General features: G+C 39.5%; 1 protein-coding gene across 3 annotated transcripts in view; it reads right to left on the bottom strand.

Moving 5' to 3' along the window:
- The window catches only part of LOC111654988 (synaptotagmin-2-like), a 59,633-nt gene that overhangs the window by 27,663 nt on the left and 14,019 nt on the right, over window positions 1–17,951 (bottom strand). For 2 of the 3 annotated variants that reach the window (XM_023406194.2, XM_023406197.2), the window contains exon 3: window positions 5,296–5,363. The gene's annotated coding sequence lies outside the window, so the exon portion shown is untranslated. Of the gene's footprint in view, window positions 1–4,119; window positions 4,161–5,295; window positions 5,364–17,951 lie in introns of all 3 variants that reach the window. The other variant, XM_023406195.2, reaches the window with a different exon arrangement.

The following is a 17,951-nucleotide window of genomic DNA, read 5'->3' as shown; positions in this document are numbered from 1 at the left end:
ACAAGGTGCTGCATGCAGCAATCTGTGCCCTAGTCCACCACATAAGGGCAAATCCAAAAGCATCCATATGCTCTAGTGTCCGACTGGCACCCGTGCCCTCGATCAAACAGCACTGCTGCTTCCACAGGGCTCTGATATGTTCCTGAGCTTACAAGGCTGCAACTGCATGGAAAAAAGAGTGGATGTAAATAAGTAAAACGAAAATGACACACTGTAGATGAGACCTCTAGATAATAGGACAAAGAGAAGAAGAAGCATGTCATTTGCTGTGTGCTTACCGCAGCAGTAGTCTGCTGCTGAGTCTCTCTCTCTCTCTTGCCATCTCTATCCATTTATCTGAATTATGTCTTTGGACTTGCACCACTCCCACTGTCATCAAGGAAGATTTTAATCCTGTGACAACGGCATAAATATCTGCAGGGTATATATCACTGTATCTATGTATAAATATATGAAGGTTTTTAGTGTGATTTAAGACCAACAAAGTTTCTCTTTTTCACGCTGCTTTATATAAGCTTCTGAGTGGGATACGGTCCTGTCACTAAAATCTCAAAATGGCTTAAAAGAAGAAAAAAATATTCATAGTATAAATACTTCAACTGCTAAATCATCAGCGATGCCACCCAGACCCCTTAGCTCATACTGCTTTTTTCCCCTCATAGCAGGCACATTACTGTGTAAATCTGCTTGTTTAATGACATGACGTGACGCACTCTTTTGCTTAACACCAACGCTGAACCAGACAGTTTGGAGCCCTAGGGTATTAGTGTGTGTCACCAAGAATTCTCATCGTCCCCTAAGTGAATCACCCTCCTTATTGGCTAGCAATGAGCACTTGAACCAGAAATCAATAAGGTCTCAATCAGTAAAAATGGAGGGGAGAAGAGAGAGAAGAGAGAGATGGCTTTTTGCAATTTCAAAACACATAACTAGAGAGAGAGGATTGCAATTTGTTCCCTGTCTGTAGCAATACCATTTCTCAGCATTGGGTCCAGGCAGTAATGTGTGGTTGCTGGTTCTGAATTAGAAGTGATCTGATAATTATGGGAGATGAAGTTGCCCTCGCAATACACACACATGAAGAAAAATGACACAAGCACAGCATTGTATATCTTGTTATACACTTTATATCTTCACATAAGGTTTGCTGTGTGGTTAAAGTGTACAAGGTCACAGAAAAGGTTAGGTGTTATTCTGTATTTTTCTTATTGTCAAAGAATCCCATGTAAAGACCAACATTGTATTAGTCCACCTCTCAACACCTTCTCAACTCCCTCACAAGTCTGTGGTTCCCAGCCCCAAGCCTGTGACATAAAGCTTTAATAACTGGTCACAAATACATAGTTTCATTTTCAAAAATGATTAAGTAAGATCCTAAAAAACAGGGCATTGAAGATTTTAACAAATGTTATTCAGACAGGAGTAAGTTATGTGTTTGTTGGGGACTACTTTAACCCGTGGATGGATACACATTTGATCCGAGTGAGTATTTACAGCAGCGGGAGAATGCAGTGGACAGGACAGTGGATTGATTCAAAATAAACAGAATACAGTTTGTCATAATGAGGGACCATGTCACCCGGTGAAACGGTGTGGCTCACTGATGTGTTTTTGTTTTTGGATAAAACTGCACTCTAAGGCACAGAGGAATAAACTAAGCCAGGCTTTGGCTACACAGACAACACTTGTTTGCAGGATCAATTCATTGTTAGTTTTGGTCTTTTCACAGGATTTGTTAACAATAAGAAAAAAAAATACAGAACATCAGTTTAGGATCACAGAAGCGAATCCAAACCCAGAGGGTGGCTGTTTAATCTCTTCCTGTAGCTCTCTGCCTCCATATTGTTTTGTGTATAGGGTGAAAGTAAAATGGCAGCCCTCCACTGCAATTCGGACTAAATGAAGCACAATTTTTTTCTATTTCCTCCTCATCGACATATAATGACATTTAGGCCTTGCTATTGAATCTATGAGAGCTAGTGAACCCTGTACTCCTTTGAGCACCCTTTTCCACATTGTAAGAGATATCTTACAGCCCGATGCCCTGAGACCCAGGCAGGACTGATTCACTGTCTGAGTGGGAACAGGATATTGATCCAACCAGGATTCATAGCATGCTGGGGTAAACCATGGTGAGCAACACTGGCAACTGTCCCACGAGACATGGGACACAGTATGAATGCTCTCATCATGGTTTTGTACTGCTGAATATTGCTGCTACACCAGACACCACACACTAATAATCTCGTAATAATGAGCATAATAGTAAAAAGTAAGAAAAAAAAAAAGCCCACTCCATCAGACCTTACTTTGAACTAAACAGGCCAAGGCTCTAGAGAGATTCAGTGCAACTTAGAATACATATTTAATAAGGCATGCGTGTTGTGGAGACTAACTGCACGGAGCTTACAGACATGTGTTAAAGCCGTTCAGTCAATGACTATGGGAAGCCATTAAAATGCGTTGCCCTACCCAGCTTTTTCCACAAAAATCACATGTAATGCCACGTGTTTTTTCTGTGCAATGATTAAAGTCACACAGCTGTCTCAAACAGGGGTAACTGTGTTTCTGAGACAGCTGCGATTTTCAACAGAAGCTCAACAGGAAAACAGGAAAATATGAAAATAGGAAGGATGACTAAGAAAAAAGACTGATGCTTTTTTTTCACTGCACAAGAGCCAAAAAAAAAAAACACCCTACATTTGCATAAAAAAAGATACAGCACACACACAAACATATGACAGCATCTGGCGTTTCTCTGTATCAAGTGAAGTCTCAAGATTTATGTCTGCGATGGCTTTAAACATGAAGCAGTGAAGTGTTGTTGCTGCTCCCCCCAATCTCAAATTCTCTTTGGTGACTGCTGCCTTCATGTATGTGGGGTAAATATACAATGCTGTGGCTGGCAGTCACGGATTAGATCTGGTTCTGTGTCTGTCTTGGGATGCAGTGTTGCAGATGTGAGGAGATGCAACAATGCACTACTTTGTGTTTTATTGTGTTGGCCCATTTTTAGATCTGGCAGAGTGAGTGGGGAACCTCTCTGCTAGAGCAATGTTTCCATAATGTTTCTTCACACTGCTGCTAAGAAAAGGCCAAAATCATGTTGCTGCAACTGATACTGCAATTTAATTTAATTTAATTTAATTTAAACCAACTGGTAAATTTTGAACGAATATCAATTTCAATAAAAAGTGTAGTTTCAATGTACAAATCAATACATTCAACTTTTCATATTCTACATCATTATATCACCAGATGCAAACATGAAACAGATTCTTTCTGCACCAAGGAAGGTGATTTTCTTAAAATGATGTATAAGCATTGTGAAATATTTAGTCATGTAATCGACAGAAAAGTAATTTGATTATGGATTAATCGTTTCAGTCATCTCTGAGGCAAACATGTCAAACACTTGATGGTTCCTGCTTTACAAATGTTAGAATGTGCTAATGACAGTAAACTGAATATCTTTGGTCGCTTGGTCTGTGGAGATATCCTAAACTACACTGTTTTCATGATTGATGAATTGATCATGGAAACAATGCTAACAGTTGTGTGTAAAGCCATCTCTCTCTCTCTCTCTGTGTTTTAAAAAGAAGCAGTTGATTTCTGTGATATTATTTTAAAATATTTCACATAAAATGTAAAGATTTTGAGATGTTTAATTACACGGAATATGCTGCTGTGTAAATCATAAATTAAAAAATCTTTCTCTCATTGCCTTTATCTATTTAGTCTAGCGACTAGCTGGTGAACAGAGCATGGCACACTAAAGCATGTAGAGACCAAAACAGAGCTAAAAGGAGAGTGAATATTGGACTTACATTTGCCAGGTGAACAGAATCAACACTAATGTTACTTCATATCTGCTAGGTGTCTAAATAAGCAATCATTTACAAATAAGCAACCAATATGTTTGCCATATCAACTTGTGATAAAATGTCAGTTTATAACTGGTTTCCTTTGTTTCACAAGTTGCCTAAAATCTGTTAATGCTGGTTTTAAAATTTTTATAAATATATAAGGTGTTTCAGTTCTTATTCATCATGTAAAGTTTTATCTTGATGGAATAGAAGGACTATTTTTTGTCTTATTCATCTGTGGTGCCTCACTCACCCAGAGATAAGGCTGAATTTATGTGTGTCTCTCCAGTTGCTCTGGAAAAAAAAACATATTTCAACAATATATTATAGTAACATGTTACATTTAGTAAAAGCTACATTCTCTAACACTGCTGCATATTCAGACAACTAATTGTGCACCACTGGTCCCCGGGGTATGAATTTTCATTCAGTGATATTGAGCTGATCAATGTTAATAACGATAAGGCTGACACAGGGCAGCGAGGGCTGAATAATGGCAGATGGTTGTACTAACAGAGCCGGTATAAAAGCAGCAGCCAGAAACCGTCCTTCCAGGCGTGGCTGTTTTCCGCTGGGGTTTATTAGCTTTCTGTAGCCCCTGAAGCACTGGAGCTTCCATCACTCATGGAAATGACTCTGATTAATCAGCTGAGTGCTGGAGTGTACAGGGTATTCTGGAGACTGGCGCACAAAGAGCCGATCCTACAGTAAATCATGCTCGCTCACAGTGGGCTGCACCTTCATCTTCACCACGCCTTTCCTGTTCACTACACACTGCAGTGGGCCCCCTCCTCCCCCCGGCACATGCAAGGCTTTTTTAAAAACAGATGGGGGAGCGGGGAAAACCCAACACACAATGTTTCATGCTGACATCTAGTGGAGTCTAAACATGTGATTACGCAAGGCTCAGATCTATTTACATAGACTGGAGGGTTAGGCTCTACTGATTTATTTATTTGGAATCATGTGTAGCCTAAAAATATGAAATAATTTGGTATAAACAATAACTAACCCAATTCTAACCACACAATTAATGATAATCAACACTTTTCTTTTCAGGTCAATTAGTGCTTTACCCCATAGCCCATCAGAGTGCTATATTATGGGACAGTTTCAGAAAGCATCCAGCCATGGGCAGTCTGCCATCTGGGCCATGCCTTCAGTGGACAGCAAGGGCGCAGAGGAAGGCTCGATTTCTGAAATGACGAGGAATGGATGATATTTCTGAGAGGGGAGCTGCAGAGGATGGAGGCATGTAACAATGTGCAGTGATCTGTCTCCTTTTAAAAAGGACGGTCACAGCAATGACACTGGACTGCTCTGATGAAGAATCTCCTGCTCCTCCTCCCCCCTTTTTTGTCTCTCTCTATCTCACAGTCTTTAAGTTCACAGTAGCAGCCTCAGAGCCTTCATACACATACATACTTACAGCCAGAATCTTGAATCTTGAAAAGTGGCAGGAGGTAATCACAGTGGGAATGTTGTCAGTCAGAAACCCTGAAAGAGAAAGACATTACGTGAACTCAGAGACGGCTTAGTTCACTCTGTGAGTCAAAGAAACACCTGTATTGTATCTTCATCATTGATTTCACTGAAAACCCAGCGAGAAATTTGGTAAATTTAGTGTTGATTTCAAACTTTTGCTGAACCTCAATCCTCTTAAATTATGTAAATGTACATAGTTTGACTGATTTGAAAGTAGTGAGCCTGGTGTGTGCATCATTTCAAGATAATCTATTGCATTAAATGACATTCCACAAACATATAGTGTGATTAGCACCCCTGAATTAAAAGTATTAATTATGGGTAAAAACAAATGAAAACTTTCGATTTGCACAATAAAGCAAAAATCATTTAGAGCCAGGGGAAGAATATTGATAGCTGTCTCCCTCTCACATAAACAAGCTGATATATGCCTGGAGCCAACTGTTTTGATCCACAAAGCTGCAGGACGAATGAATTATCACTGGCAGCTATCCGTTGCACATGATGGCTCACCAGTTATTGAATTAATTCATTGTCATTACCGTGTCCTAATGACTCTCTTTGAAAAATAGCTGTGAATCAACATGCAATACCTGAGACAGCTTTCTACACCGCCAAGTAAAGTTCACACCTGGGTCAACCACTAAACTAAACAGTTGTTTCCAGGGTTAACCTCTAAAGATGATTTCATGAGTCATTTATAAATATTTTAGCAAAGAGGTGTTTTATTGATAAAAACAAGCAGGTTTTCACAACAACACCAAATGGATACTGTTGCACAAATATTAGACAGCGAACCAAGCAACACAGAATTTTAGGAAAACAAAATCAGCCAAATAGAGATTTGTGAAAGTCCTCTCATAGCAAGATATTAAGTGCAGTGCTCAACTGACCTTGACCTTGACCCTGACTTAACTGATCTTAGTCAGCCTGACATGTACTCCAACACAAATACCAACTAATGTTATTGGTATGGTTAATAGTATGGTTTGACATTTTGGGATATATGCTTAGTCACTTTCTTGCCAGGAATTTCAAGAGCAGATTGATACACTACTATGTCTGAACGCTAAATATGAAGCTATAGCCAGATGGCGCTTATCTTAGCTTAGCACACAGACTGTAAAAAGGGGGAAACAGCTAGCCTTGCTAGCCTGGCCCTTCCTGTACTTCTAAAGCTTAGCATTCATTCATTCATTAGCCGTACCACTTATCCTGGGCGAGGGCGAGGTACACCCTGGACAGGTCGCCAGTCTCTTACAAGGCTGACATATAGAGATAAACAACCTTTCACATTCACATTCATACCTATGGGCAATTTAGAGTTGCTAATTAATCCAACCTGCATGTCTAGAAGCTGGAGGAAACCCACGCTGGCACAAGAACATGCAAACTTCGAACCCTGAACCTTCTTGCTGTGAGGCGACAGTGCTAAAACATTTTTATCTTGGCTGTAGCTTCATATTTATAGGACAAACTTCAGAGACTTCAATTCTAACTCTCAACAAGAGAGCAAAGAAGAGTGCTTCCCCATATGTCTACCTTTTCCTTTAAGCTACAACAACCAGATCTGAGTCCCTTTCGTAGCACCACGCTTGCGGATCACAATTTGCCGATGAGAGACTTGAAAAACTTTTATGATCAGTGAAATTCCATCTGGGCTCTTCTACAGACCTTTGAGGATATTCTATTTGTGGCCCAATTTCCTTCGACTATTTTGGCAAAACAATCAATTTCATGACTCACTGGACTTAATTGCCTTATTGTAATTGTATCATGAATGACATCCACAGGGAGAGATAACCATCTTCAATTTGTGCACTTCAGTGAAGGAAAACTGTTTAAATCTGCCATCACCAGAACAGCTTTTCTTCTGTGAATTCTAGATTTTACTTTTCTAAACATGGTCAAAGACTTCAATTTCTCACTGAACTAGCTTTTTAAGTAACACCCAAGAGATCAATCCATCATTTTGACCCGCGGGTACCATAAAATCTATGCTGAAAACAAACATTGTTAAGATACTAAGAGAAATCATTTTCTATACCTTGTGCTGGTGACCTTTTAATGTGAACACACCCAACTCAAAAGATTTCTAGACAACAAGACGGCTGATGAAAAATATCAGCACTACACCAAGGAATAATTTCATGGTACACAGAGGAGACTAGACCAGGGAATTCTTTAGGTTATTACACAATGAAGTACCTGCAGTCCTCATAGAAACACTATGAAACTGTCAAAGTGAGTTGTTTGCAGCTAGCTGAAGGCCTGCAGTGACAGGGAGGAGAAAAGCTTCAACACTGCTTCACATTGTAGAACTCCAAAAATACACGTGGCATTTTCTTTGTTTCACATAGAAAGGTCAAATGACAAGGGCTGAATTCAAAATCTGAAAACAAAAACACTCAATCAAGCCTGATTTGAATCTCAAACCCTAATGTAAAGGAGAATTGTCAATTACATGCTTATATAACACCATAATCTCAAAGTGGAAATAAACGTTATCCCATGAGGACAAATATAAGGTCAAATCTCAATCAAAAAAAAAAAAGAGAAAATCTTGAAAGATCACAAATTGGCTGTCTGACAGTAGCGACGGGCCCTGATGTGCAGATTCTTAGAAACAATCACGTTAAAGGGAATTGCCTCTTGGTGAACATAATTGGATCTTTCCCACACCTATTTATGTCCCCTAGGGACCAGACTATGCAGAGGTAAAAAGAATCTAATGAAGACTCTGTCCTTTGGTTTCCATTACAGGTCAGCATCAGTGAACCATGCTGGCAGTGGAGTCATTTCAAATTGAACTTTGATAAGCCAGATCACTAAAGGTCAGGTTGAAGGTGTTACTGGAGGAGAAAGAATTCAGACTTTTAGGATGATTTTCACATTTACTGCAGGTAATTGTTTTTAATTACGCTCCAACATGCCTCTGAAAACACTGCAACAGCTCATCAGCATCACAAGTTTGAACCTTGTTTGACATATTGCTAGAGATATATTGAAATTATGTCTTGTTGTGATATAAGATTATATCTTGCACAGTTTTCAGCAGACCAACAAAATCTTTTTGGCTGACCGCTAGTAGTTGTCTTAGCCTGATCTTTAAAAGCCCTTAAAACGTATTTTCTTAATCAACTTCTTACTATAAGTAATGGGATCCTACATGAAAACACTTTTCTGGTGAAGTTTGAGCTATTTTGGTTATTTCACATGACAGATTTCTGTCTTTCATACTGTTTTCTAAGCTCTTCTTACATTGGTTTGATGTGGGTGCGACTCAGTTGGAAAAGGATGATGCATGCGCACTTTCTATGCACCTTTCAGGCTTCAGCTACATTTGATGGCAGATAGTGGCATTGTTGCCAAATTGGTAATTTTCTTGTAGATCTGGCGACTTTTATGAGCCTTTAGCAAAAAAAATTTTCCAACAAAGCAGCGAGTGACAAATCTAGTGGCTAATATTTTTCAGGGAATGTGCTCTTGTGTGGCTGTGGCTCCTGGGCTGACTGTGTTCAGTGAGTGGGTGGGAGCAGCAGCACATTCAGTCCTAAATGTGCTTAAACAACCAAAGATCAACCCCCACTGTTTGTCCAGCTTTCACTGACATCTAGTGACTTGTCAAGCAGGCTTTAGCTACCTTTCTTTGAAAATAAGTAGTTGGCAGCGCTGTATGATAGTTTATCAAATCTGGTCCAAACACACCAACACGAGCGCTGTCAGAAATGAAAAAAAACACAAATTTGAACCATTAAAATATCTATTTTTGCGGATTATGTCCATAAGAGGGCAAACTAATACAACTACTACTTGCATAGGCGCTCATTTGGGTGCATATTTTTCAGATGTGCCCCGAGGCTGCTAGTGCTGGAATTGCGGGGTAGGATAACTACAGCTTACACAGCTCGCATACACCTTTTATGTTGAAGTTCCACAATTTTGCTATCTACTGACCAAAATCCAAATTATGTCCAAATGGGGCTTTTTAGTCTGCTAGGATTGAAACTCACTCTCTCTGCGGCCGAGTTGGGTTGTGAACTCTCTGCCATCATTACCACACGGTTGTTGTTGAATTATTCACCCATTTTAGCTTGATCCGTAGTTCATTTTCAATCAGTGAACGTGACGTTGTGTGCTTCCTGTCTATCATGCAGTGCATTCAGTGCAGCAGCCCAGGCCCATGCGAGAAGCAATGAGGCACACAGCCGTCAGATATAAATTTTCACAATCGAATGCCTTGATTTTTTCACAATATGATTATATAATCAATTGCTGACATTCCTAACCCACACAGTGCTGACAAAGAAGATTTCTGAGTGTTAAACTGTGCTAAATAAAGCTACAGTAGAAGGTGTTTTTTGACACTGATCGCTGCTTCTTTAATCATAAATACATAATGTTATAAAGATTTTCAGGGTCTTCAAGCTGCATTACAATCAAGTTATACAATTTTCTGACCTGACCGGCCATGACATAGGCTACAAACCAAGAATAATAGCTGCTCAATATTCCTTTATGAGTTAATATCTTCTGAAATCAATAATAGTCATATCAAAAATATGATCACAATCACTGTCACAAATGGAACAAATTCCTCATCTTTTTCATTTGTCTTGTTCCAAGACGTTGAAATGTTTCCCAGCATTTGAAGTGACAAAAAAAAATCCTGGAGCACTGCTCTCGCTGTGCAGGCTGTTGGTTTTTAATGATTCTTTTCACGACTGTGAGCTTGTCTCATTGATTAAATGAGTCCGCGGCGAGAGACCTGAAATAAAGCTTTCTTCTAATATTCCAAACTGCTAAAAATCACACTGCTGTCCAAAAGAAAGAGCATTCTGTGATTTATGCTGCCTCTTATTCCCCAATTGATCTCTGTTTGATGAAGAGGACCATGTACTCCAAACAACTGGAAAAGTCACTCAGCACCAAACTACAGAGCCCTTCCATTCTTTAACAAGATTACCGTGCAGCTTCTCAGACAGCACTGAGCCCCCGAGGATCCCATGTTTTCTTTTGCTCTCTCTCTCTCTCTGTCTCCTTCTCTGTCTGTGTCTGTCTCTAAGACACGTGGCTCTCCATGATTGTTGCTCCCACTCAGACAGGGGAGGGTGGTGGATTCATGTGGGGCAAAAGAAGCCTACAGGAGACTTTTGGAGGCTCTCAGCTGCCCTGCGCTCTCTGGAGCGTAGTGTATGAACACTGGAAGATGTGCATGTGTGAGCGAGGAGCTTTCCACGCAGGAGGGATCTGGCCCAAATTGAATCTCTCTATTGTGAGGATGGAGGGTTACAGAAAAAAAAAAAAGGGCAGTGCCTGCTGAAATCCCACTGGCAGTGCTGCAATGCAGGGGTTTAACATGGAGCCAGAAGGCAGGCAAACACATTAAAGAAGTGGCCTTCAGATGACAACACAACACACACAAGTTACAGATGGATGAATGTACGCATGCAAACCCACAAAGGACTGTTTGATGTGAGATAGCTGCGTGAAGAATGTTTGACAGGCAGGAAAGAGCGACTTCAACATCACAAAATGCTGTGAGTGCTTGCGAATAAATAGCTTTGTTTTGCTGCTCATACCTGGTTTTATGTCGCTTCCCTTTCCCAAACGAGCTGTTACAAGTATCATAGAGATGTATAAAGCAGCTTCTTCAAGCTAGGTAGCATGTAATATCTTGGTGCTCAGGTATTTTTGTGTAGCACTGTGAAGGACAGTCAAGCCAACTGACATACCAAATGACAAAAGACTGAAAAGATAAATTAAATATAGAACCTATAAAAAATTCAATTGAGAACATCCAAATTGTAAATTGAAACAACGTGAGGTTGCAAATTGCAACCAACTGAATACCCCTCCCCTCCCCCTTCCCTTTCCAAGCGTGTAGGAGAACCTACAGCAGCCTTCAGGTAACATAAAAATGCAAAAGCCCTCTCTAGAGCCAGCGTTTGGTTTGAGTGTTCTGGGGCTACTGGAGAAACATGGAGGTGCAACACGGTGGGCTCTGTGGAAGACGACCAGCTCCCTATGTAGCTATGAAGGGCTCATTCTAAGCTAACAAAAACATGAGTTTCAGGTGATTATACACTAATGAAAACCTAATTATGAATGTTATATTCCTTTTCCCCCTAAATCACCTGAAGTCCTTCATGCTGGACCTTTAAAGCCCCTATTATTTTTTTATTATCAGAAATATCAATGGCTAAATAGGGAACAATTAACATCAATTTAAGTTAAAAATCATATTTAGGTATTATTTATTGTGTTTATCCCTCAAAAAACTATGTTGAAAGAGGTACCAACAGCTTGAAGTGGGTGATGTTGACAAAATGAGAAAGATAAGAAATTCCTGTGACAGAGATTTTTATATCAATGTGATGGTATTTTGGATATCACTATGACATCATCGGACATCACCTTTGAGCCCTGTCTAGTTCAATCCAGTGAGAAATGCACACAGAAAAAAAACTGAAATCTAGTGGAAAAAAAAGAAAGAAATACATGTGCCAGAAAACATTGATTAACACACTGTTTCTGTACAACCCAATTACTTGTAGCAAGTAAAGAAAATATGTTTTTAGGGCCATTAAAGGTAACTGAAATGGATTTTTGTGTTGAAAGTTTTCATCTCTGAGCATATCACACCTGAATATGAATGAAGGTGGAGGCTACTGTGGGCTTTACTGTTGGTCCATACCGTTTCCCAGAGTGTGAGATGAAGAGCGGGATGGGTGGTTGCTTACATGACAGATTGCTGACTGTGGGAGTCTTTTACAGTCAGCAGAAACAAGCAATTGATGACACTCTGGCCTCTTCACGCTCTAATACAGCCAGTAGAGAAAGAAGACAGAGAAACCGTGTTGTCCATCAAACTGTTTCTACATTTAACTGTTTCACTTGAATTTGGATAAAACTGGTGTGTATGGTGTACTAGTGTATGGTGATTTGAGGAGCTTTACATTAAATAATATTCTGTGAAGATGTAACAAACTAGAATAGGTGAATTTTTCATGGCTGACACTGCTGTCTCTTATCAATTTTAAAATGTTAATGATTGAAAATGGCTCCAGCATTGCTCTCAGTTGAACATCTTTTTGCTAGCAGCAACTACTGCTGGTACAACTGCAAAACAGTTTGACTGACATTGTTACATCCGCCATTTTGACAGATCTGTGATCAAGCAAATACTGACAGGCATCTTTTACGGGCGCTGCGTTACCACTGCAGGCATGTTTTCAACATGTTTTGTTTATTTCATTAAAGAATAAAAAAGATTTCTTGTTTTAAGAAGCGTAAATTTATTTGTAAGGCAGGACTACAGTTACAGCAAATTATGTTAATAATTATTTGACAAAAAATGACTCATGTTTTATGTTGATCTACGAGACAAGAGACGTAATAAACTGGTATGCACACAATAAACAGTGGTTCGGTATGGTCAGATCAAGGTGTTGAGTTATTTCATTTCAATGACGTGGATGATATTATTTATCGATTTCATTCGTCTTATTAGAGTTCATTCCAGCTACATGTGTTTTTATAACAGCTCAACGCAGAACAAGGTACCGTGCATCGCTTTCTCTTCATGTGGGGGCAGTGCAAGATGTTACAAGGTGATATTCCATATATGCCACTTTATTCTGACACAGCCTACATACAACCTCATTTTCATTTTCCAGATCAAAATACTGATAAACTGCACTGGTTTTGTGAGATATCACCTCTCCCATTTTCCAGCTTGCTTGTTTGAAACATTTAGGCATCAGCATTGAGAAATGGGGGCTATTAGCATCAGTTAACTGGCATTATACATTAATAAGATATTAAAAATGTGTTTAACTGACAAGTATTACTGGTGCCGACTATCGATGGCAGCAATGTTTAATCATTTAGTCAACTAATTCACACACATCCCTAACTTGTAAAATATGAAAATGGAAAACTTCAGCTTTTGTCATGGTGCCAGTGATTTTTGCTTGAGGGCCAGATCTGGCCCGTGGGCAGCTATTTGCCTACCAATCAGATATTACACTGGTGATACTTTGTTTCTTCCTGACATGAAGCACAGTGTAGCTAATTTGACAGCTAGTCTGTACTTTTGTGAACCCAGTTTCCTTGTTGCTTTACTATCGATCTGGAATCTCATTGTTTTCTGATTTGTGATCACTATCAATGAATGTGTTCCAATACTGTCTTCGTGGTTTCCAGTAAATACCTAAAAGGTCAACTCCTGTCTTCAACCTGTTTTGGAAATGTGTTTAACTACCTGCATAGCTGTGCACCTACAGGCGCAGTGAGGACAGAGGAACTACAAAGCACTGTGATCCAAAAGCCTCCAGCCCTGATGATTCAGGACCATTCTACATTAAGCCCAACAGGGAGGCACAGAGGTTAAAAACAACTATGCTGGGAAACAGATCTATCTCAGCTAAATTTGAAATGGCTGCATCAAATGAATTTCACTGTCCTGCCTGGCAGCAGTTAAAAACGTATTGCTCCATCAGCCACATGACACAGCGTAAACACCAACAAGAAGGATTTACCTTTTGCGCAATTTTTTTTTCCGTTCTCACCGCTTTTAGGAAAACGATGATCTTACTTCACTTATTTGAAGCAAGTGCTATTTTTCACAAAGCTACTGTCCATAAATCCAGGTGGAGAGCGCCTACTTTCCTGCGGCTACCTGCTTCACTGGGAGACAAGACCTGTGTTTATGTGCAGAAATAAAACAATTCATCATCCAGTCCCAGAGAAATGGTCAACAGCAGGGACCAAACAGCGCACAATTCCAGATTAATTGCTTGCTTGTGAATGAAACATAACACTACAAACCACTACAGACAAAAAGAGAAATTAAATATTATTAAGGAAATAATGAAATGTATCTATTTACTTTCTGCTTACAAGCATTGACGTCGCAAAGATCTAAAAGATATGTTGACAGCTCTAACTATGCAATGCTTTGTTGGAGTTCATTATCTTACTGGAGATAATTGGTTGGCCATTATGGCAGAGGACAATATGTGCAAAGACAAATGGAAAAGGGAGGAAACACTCAAAAGCCTCCAGACCTCAGTGTCTCTGAATTACATGCTCCCAGAGAGCAGTGTGGTGCAAGGAAAACATCAAATTCCCCAGGGGACCAACATACTCTTATAAATGTCAAATAGGTTTTAGTAATGAGCTCTGCAAGCAGCTATTTCTTTTGGACAGGGCCTCTCAACATAATAAACCATATTACCAACCAAGGTCTGTCTATAGCTGGAGGAGCGATCTATCCTCATACTGTTCAGTGATCGCCACCTTTCTGTTCAAATCTAACGCAGCAATTCATCCCAGTGTTACACATCCTTTGCGTTACTGTTATATTTTATGATTTGGACGTCTGAAACGGCTGAGAACGAAGGGTGCAGTCTTGTTACGAAACTACAGGCGTGATAAGCTTGTCAGAGGAGGGCGGATGCTCTTTTTTTCGCTCCTTGTAATGCGGTCAAAGGTATTGTAGGACAAACGATAGACAAGCCGCAAGTGGCTGCTCATGGGGATCATTCACCTTCACATCGTCAGTGAACTCCATTACGAGGCAGGCCCAAATCTTGGAAACCACTGCGCCATTAGTCAAACGCAGATTGAGTCTGACAGCTAACCTCTCGTGATGATCTCCTTGCACCACATAAAAACTGACTTTTGCTGCTGCATAATCGTGGTGCTGCACTCAAGTCAGTCTCACTGCTCAGTTGTAGCCTATAGCACAAAGCAGAGACACTGCTTCACAATAATATATTTTATATTGAATTGACAGAGACATTTAAACTGTCTAATGAACTGATTAAATATAAAAATCTTAAATATTGTCCGTCCGGTGTGACTGCAACATACAGTGAAAAAGGGACTGCTCTCTATTAAACTGTGCATACAGCCGAGCAATGGCATGCTGAATTTAATTACAAATATCAGGGGTTTAATGAGCTTAATGCAGGTTGTTGCTTCCCACCATGATGATCTTTCATTTAAAGTCTTTAACGTGCACGCCTTTAATCAACAGCTTCTTTGTGGGTGAAAAATGTTTCCGTTTTAGCAGTTTATTGCATCCTTACTCTCCTTTCACGATTTATTCAGTTGTGTATAAAAGAGTGAGTGTTAAATGAATGGCTTTACCTTTCAGCACATCTCTCTCGTGTTCACACAGTCACTGTATCCAGTTGAGTGATGGAAAGATTTGACCTAAGAACACTGCAATATTTAACTGAGATCATCTGTAAAGTAGACGGAGAGCTTTTTTCAATTAAGCACTCATTAAAAACTAAATTAGGTACTGACCTTTGAAACATACCAGCACAGGGAAGAGGAGAGAAAGGTAGACACATACTTTAACACGTACACCTCTGATTAAAATGAGAACTCTCAGCGGTACGTTTCGAGGGTTTCTTATATTTCATTCTATTAAGAAATTCCTACCAAACAACAAAGCAAGTCTTAATCATAGGTGCAGCAGGATTTTCATAGATACAGTTTCAGTTGTCACCAGCTGTGTACTGCAAAAATATTTGTTGACGATGGAATGAAAAGTAGTGCTCTCAGCTGAAAGATGTGCTTAGGTTCAATTATTGATAATATAAGATAAAAGTGATCAAAAGCGCAGTAGCTCACATTTATGAACAGCTACTCGTTCTTATGAATTAATGCATTCATTCATGAAACATTTCTAAACAAATAACACGTTCTGTCGAAACAAAATATGTTTGACTTTCATAAACACAGACACAAGCAGAGAGACAAGAGGACGTATATTAGGGACGTTCCCGCAGCCAGACAGTAGTGTATTATCACCTGCCCTCACATTGCCTTGTAATCTGAGAGCGGCATCAACAATCAATGGAAGGAGGGAAAGAGAAGACAGGACCAATCGATGCCTGTTAGAAACACTACTGTAATTGTGCACTTATCAGTTTGGGGCAGCTAACTGTTCTGAACTTTAAGGAGCTGGAATTAGATAACCACTCCAAAGATAACACTGAAGTTTTTCAAGACCACACAGCCAAAAAGCCAAAGATTTCATAACATTTTTGTGCAGTTACAATATCTTATTGCACTCTATTGAGTATAAACACAACATCTGATTTCTTCTCGGGCTGGAAGTGAGATTTGATTATTATGATCTACAGCTGTTTCCCAAAAACACTTACAGAGATTATAGCAATTTCTTTACTGTGTAAAACAAGGTGTAGCATTCAGTGTAACACGAGTAGTTAACAGAATAGGACAATTAAAAGATCATTATTGCAAGGGTCAGCTGAATCAATAGCAACGTAAATCTATATTTGGACAGTTGACCTACATAAATACATACATATATATATGTGTGTGTATGTGTGTGTGTGTGTGTGTGTGTGTGTGTGTGTGTGTGTGTGTGTGTGTGTGTGTGTATGTATAAGCCTGCTGAGCATAGGTTTTATAGAAGTACAGGAAAGCTTGTTAAAAGGACTAAATTTAAATGCATTATAGCACCTCCAGGTGTATCACCATGTGCAAGTGATTAAATCTTACATTCATAGAAAATGTAAACTCCCAAATTTCCACATCATTTTGTTCCCAAGGTCATAATCAACAAGAGTAAAAGCCTGCAGCCACGCTGGTGTCTCGCTGAGGCTGCAGCAGCGCTTTGAGCTAAATGCCAATATCAGCATGCAAACTTACTCACAATGACAATGCAAACATGCAGATGTTTAGCATGTTTAATGTTTATCACGCTCAACACCTTATTTCCTATGGTAAATATATAGTCCCACACACAGTTTATTCTGAGGGCGACGTGAATGCTTCTAACAGTTACTTGTACTGTAGTTGTTGAGTTATTTCAGTCCCAAACTGGCTACAAATGTACTCAAATCTTTATATGTGATGACATGTAACATCCTTTGTGCACTCTGGCAAAGAGTAAGTGAAAAAGTTGGACTTTAGTTTGCTTCACAGGTACTTAAATACTCTGCTGCAGTGGAATCATCACACATTTCTGGCAGCCAGTGTCAGTTGGCTAGAAAACACAAACCGTTTTGGGGCTTGGCTGGTACATGTCACCAGAACTTGCCTTACTTCTTGGCCAAAATGCACACTGACTTCTCCAATACGGCCGCACTCTCTAACATGGGTCTGTTTTATGAGCCCATCAAATTATCCCAGCAGGATGTTGCATTGCTAACAAGGGAAGCTAAACAATTTGGAAAAGGGGGTTATTAAATGTCACTTCTGCAACTGCAAACAATAACTGCAGCATCCAATGATGTAGTTACTCCTCCAACAGAATCAGGGACTGAACAAAACAATAATTTCAACACATTTATTGCCTTTTTTACAACAGAAAACTGAGGTTTGACTATGTTAATGATTGTATGATGTAGTGTAATAAACCCTGAAGTGATTCATAATGTCACTCAGTTCCCTTTATACAAGTTAAACCCTGTCTTTGTTCATCATTTTTATTGCTGCTAGACAATCCTAGGTTTTACCATAAAAGTAACTACAATCTCCATTTCTCACTGCATCCCCAACAGATGTGAGTAAATGCCCTAACAATTAAAAGCCAGAAAGCCTTGAAGAAAC

This window comes from Seriola lalandi, unplaced genomic scaffold (genome assembly GCF_002814215.2).
Source record: "Seriola lalandi dorsalis isolate HSWRI2012SDOR001 ecotype SW California unplaced genomic scaffold, Sedor1 jcf7180002054297, whole genome shotgun sequence".
Classification (NCBI taxonomy): domain Eukaryota; kingdom Metazoa; phylum Chordata; class Actinopteri; order Carangiformes; family Carangidae; genus Seriola; species Seriola lalandi.
This window is presented reverse-complemented; position numbering and strand designations above follow the sequence as displayed.